The following is a 5251-nucleotide window of genomic DNA, read 5'->3' as shown; positions in this document are numbered from 1 at the left end:
ATGGGAAAGAAAAAAAGGATCTGATATTAAACAATATTTATGCAAAGGAGAAAGGAAAACTAAACAATACAAAAAAGCAGCTCCAAAAATATTTGAAGAGAAATAGAGGCAAAGGCACCTAAATATGGAAAATTTCACAATACTAAAGCATAAGATCACAAAGGGGGAATGTAGAACAGAAGATTAGTAAAGTAGAAGTTAAACAACTAGAAACTGAAATTATGAAATACCTGCAAATTTAAGGATTTAGTGCAAAAAGTCTAACATAGTTTTTATCACAGCATGATGGAACAACGAGTCCTGAAAGAAAAGAGAAATAGGAGGAGAAGGAGATATGAGAGAAGAAAAATGGACATGAGAAAGAAAAAGAAATTTAATATGGTGCACTATTTATGCAAAGGAGAAAGCAAAACTAATCAACTAACAAAGTACAAAAAAGCAGCACCAAGGATAATGGAAGAGAAATACAGGCAAAAGCTACAATGCAAAATAAAGGGGGGTGTGGGGAAAGTGAAAAAGAGGATTAATGGGGAAGTTAAAGAGAAACTGAAGTCATGGATTATCTGTGAATTGAAAAATTTAATGTAGAAAATCCATGATAGAAAAAATGAGTCCCCAAATTAAGGAGAAAGTGTTGGAGCAAGAAGCATCTGACCAGTCGCCATATGAAGCTACTTCAGTAGGAAACCAGAACAAAAGTTTAGTTGGAATTGCACAGCATGGGAAGGAGCAGGAAATGGTAGCAACTCTGATGCAATCAATGTTTTGTAGTGATAGGCCAGTGAGTCCCCATATGAAAGAGCAACAGATACACATGATGAAGCTGAAGAGAATATGTCACAGGAGTATCTTCTGGCACTTTCTGTAGAATGTTAAAAGAGGACAGAAGAGGGAAGAGATCAACAAAAAAACTTAGAAAGATAGATGTGATAAAAGCAACAATCAGTATTAGAACAGACCAGGGTCTATCCGTACACTATTGCAAATAATAAACTAAAGGTATCAGCACAGGCAGAAAAAAACTTAGAAGATATGCAGATAAATGTAAAGGAAAAGTACAAAATAAGCAATTCATTGGTAATCCAAAAAGGTTTTATATAGAATTGTGAAACAAGGAAAATATCACCAAAAAAGAATAGCCAGATACATTTTGGAGAAATATCTATGAAGACCATATGGACATAACAAATATGCTGAATGGATAGAACAGGTAAAAGAAACAGTAAGAAGTAACAAATGTACAAGATATGAAATGGGATGGGATGAAGTAACGGCCAGAGAAATTGAAACACATTTAAGAAAAGTTCCTAAATGGAAAACCCCAGGCCCAGATGCAATACCTGACTTCCGGCTAAAAGTATTAACATCTTTACATGAATATTTAGCCCTGAGTAAGAACTAGGTATATGTGCATCCCAAACAGACACCAACATGGTTAACAGCAGGTAAAAGCGATACTCCTCTTTAAGAGTCAACCTACAAACTGTCCTAAAAACTATAAACCATTAACTTGCTTTCTGACGATATACAAACTATATACCACAACTTACCTGGCAGGGGGAATACCACGATCAAGAAGGTGGCTTCCCCAGGGTGAGGCTCTTCCATTGCACACTTCGGTTGGGTTGACCCCTGTGATTTCCCCAAATGTGGGAAACTCAACTGCATAATTTATGGTAGTGGGGGACTGCGTTCGTGCACTTCCCTGTTTTTACCCCACCCAGTTTGGGTTTGTGAAGGGCCGATCTTGTCTCCTGAATCTGATTGACTTCTTCGAATCAGTCTCCAGAGCTGTGGACGAGGGTAAGGCGGTCCACACAGCCTATCTGGACCTCGCCAAGGCCTTCAACACCATCCCCCACTCTGGAATCATAGATAAACTTACTAAGCTGAGCATAAATCCCTATATCACTCGATAGGTTGCCAACTGGCTTACTGACAGAACCCAGACTGTAAAAGTAGCCAACTCCAAATCCAGCTCCAGACAAGTGACAAGTGGAGTACCCCAGGGTTCAGTCCTGGGACCACTCTTGTTTGGCATCTACTTCTCTGAAGTACAGGCCAACACTAAGGGACTCTGGCTAACAAAGTTTGCAGATCACTGCAAACTGGGAGCCATTATTGAATCCCCAAATGATGTGGATATTCTACAAAAGGGCCTTACGTAGATGCCTGGTGCCAGAGCCATGGGCTCAAGCTTAATGCCAAGAAATGTATAGTTATCCCCTTTGGAAAAAAACATGTACCCATGAACAACCACATAGGTGGCAGGACACTAAACATCAAAAGTGTGATGAGAGACTTAGGGACACAAGTGGACAGTGGTCTCACGTTCGATAACCACTTTGCCACAACAGTCAGGAAATCCTTCTATGTGGCACACCTCATCACTAAGGACTTTTCATCCAGAAAAAAGGAGGTCATTGTCCCACTGTACTCATCCCTCATTAGACCCATTATAGAATATAATGCCCCATTTGGTATGTACCTCACAAGACATCTGCAACAGCTAGAAAGGCCACAGAAATACCTCACTAAAAGAATCACAGGTCTAACGCAGATGCCATATGCTGACCGTCTAAAAAAACTCCAGCTATACTCTGTGGCATATCATCTACTCAGAGGCGATCTCTGCTTAACATACGAGGCCATGTCAAACCCTGAGCTGTTGGACATGCTCCACTTAAAGAAATTCCAATCCCTCAGAGCCACACACTCCAGGGATCTAAACCTTATCATCACAATGAACAAAACATGCTGGAGGGATAGGTTCCTGACCCAGAGACTCCCCATACTCTGGAATAGACTGCCCATACATGTCAAGCAGAGCGCCTCATTAGCCCTCTTCAAAAGGAACCTTGATGATTGGATGGGAGATAAGAAATTCACCCCGGGGATCATGTCAGTCATCCTGCTAGACAGGGGCCCAAAGAAGTAAATATTGTGGGAAAAAATTTCCAGGGAATTGTTATGGCTAGGCTTGCAAAGGCCTTAGGGCCAATAGCCTAGTACCAACCTATGAACCTATGAACCTATGATGCCAATAGAGTTTATACTAATTTAGAAGAAAACTAGAAAAAAACTCAATCATGGCAATAGAACAAAATGGTAATATAAGAAAATCATATGGAGCAAAGGATCATTTGTTGTTAAATAAAGTTATAATGGAGAATTGTAAAAAGAGGAAAACTTTAAGTATGACATGGATAAACTACAAAAAAAAAGCATTTGACAGCATCCCACATTCATGGTTAAAGGAGTGCTTACAAATGTATGAGATACACCATACATTGATTGATTACATTACAGTGACAATTAAACAGTGGCAAACCACTCTGCAGCTAAGCCATGATAAAGGACATACTATTATTGCAAGGATAAAAATTCAAAGGGGGAATATTCCAGTGTGACTCTTTTTCATTGCTGCTCTTTTGTCTTGCCATTAACCCATTAAGATATCTACTTAACACATTAGGTCATAATTATAATTTTGTTCCCAGAAAACAACAAAATGTAAAGACTTATTATCTTCTTTTTGTGAATGATTTAAAACTCAGTCATTGCCTGCCTAGCTCAGTTGATAGAGCATGAGACTCTTAATTTCAAGGTTGTGGGTTGAAGACCCATGTTGGGCAGTTGTATTTTAAGCCTGAATAGCTCAATTGGTACAGCATAAGACTTTGAATCTGAGGGATCAGAGTTCAAGTCCCTGTTTCGGTGTGTGCTTCTTTAGTGGCTGATAAACTATGTATGATCTTTTTTTCAGGGATGGGAGTTAGGAGTTGGCATATTAGTTAAGATATTTGCCTCACAACTAAAAGTACAGGGTTTGATTCTCACTTAGAAAAATTAGCTAGACTTAAAATAGCCCTGAACTGCAAACTATGAACTGTATAGTTCATCAGATGAGGAACTGACAAGACAACTTCATGTGGTCAGAACTTTCTCAGGTGATACAAGAATGTCATTTGGTCTTGATAAATGTGCAAAAGCAATCTTTAAAGCAGGAAAGCTGTAGCTCCAAGAAAATATCAGTCTGGGACAGGAATGTGATATAAAGGAACTTGAACAGAAGGGAGTGTACAAATATTTGGGAACTGATAAATGATTGGCAATAAAATGGGAATAAATTTGAATAAAACTTAGTAACATTTTAGAAGACTAAAATTAATACTGAAAACAGCCCTGACAACTAGGAGAAAAGTCCAAGCTATAAACCAGTTTGATTTTCCTATTCTGACTTAACAGTTTTGGGGTGCTTGACTGGCCCCAAAAGGTATTGGAGCAGTTGGTCAGGAAAACAAGAAAAATGCTTCACGCTTATCAAATGATTTATAAAAATCAGTGTATACCAAGATTATGTATTCCCCATTCTGAAGGCGGTATGGGCCTCCTTGAAATGTGTGGGTCCCTATTAGAACAACGAAAATGCAATGTATCAAACGACTGAAAAGTCAAATAGTCCTTACCACAAGATCAGTTTTGTGAGATCGCGGTACAGTGAGGATCAGAAAATTTTCCCTTTCGTCACTGTAGTGCGATCTCGGAGTTGGTATATATACTTAGCGGGGGGGGGGGCACAGCCCCACACAAAACTGATTTCGAGGTCTGGAATATTTGACTTTTCAGCCGTTCGATATATTACATTTTCATTGTTCTAAAAGGGATGCAAATTTATTACATGTATAGATTTGGAATCGTAGGACTACATAAATATCTGCTTACCTGACCAGATCCAAACATAGTGTAAGTTTTAAAACATGAGAAGAACAAGTATAGGTGACTTCCCTGCTTAGTTTAGCAGAAGCATATCGGTGTCAAGAAGGAAAGGAAATCAAACCAGAAGTTGACAAAAATCAGGCAGCAACTGAATGTGCCAAATTACAAAAGAAATAATATAAGGTGAAGGATCAGATGAGAAGGCAAGACATGTGGAAAATGCATAAGTATATTTGCAAGTACGGAAAATTCCTGGAAAAACCTCATGTCAATCAGGATATGGTGCAGGTATAGCTAAGGAGATGTAAATTTAAACCCAAAGATGCAAGGTTAGTATCAGCGGCCCAGGATAGTGAACTATGTACATGTTGGTTTACAAAGTCCATTGAACATGCCAGAGAAACAGACAAATACAGATTTTGTAAAACAGAATTGGAAACAGTCACATGTTGTTGGTGGGTGTGAAACACTAATGGCAGTGGGCCTGTATACTGAAAGGCATAATAATGTTGCAAGACTGTTGCACTGGCAT

General features: G+C 38.9%; 1 non-coding gene across 1 annotated transcript; it reads left to right on the top strand.

Annotated features, from left to right (window-relative positions):
• Positions 1-1542: 1542 nt before the first annotated feature.
• On the top strand, positions 1543-1708 carry LOC122814552. Its single transcript, XR_006366803.1, has one exon. It is a non-coding gene; the product is annotated as a U1 spliceosomal RNA (small nuclear RNA).
• The last annotated feature ends 3543 nt before the right edge of the window (positions 1709-5251 follow it).

Source organism: Protopterus annectens, chromosome 10.part0, assembly GCF_019279795.1.
Source record: "Protopterus annectens isolate FY-2018-M chromosome 10.part0, PAN1.0, whole genome shotgun sequence".
Classification (NCBI taxonomy): Eukaryota; Metazoa; Chordata; order Ceratodontiformes; family Protopteridae; genus Protopterus; species Protopterus annectens.
This window is presented reverse-complemented; position numbering and strand designations above follow the sequence as displayed.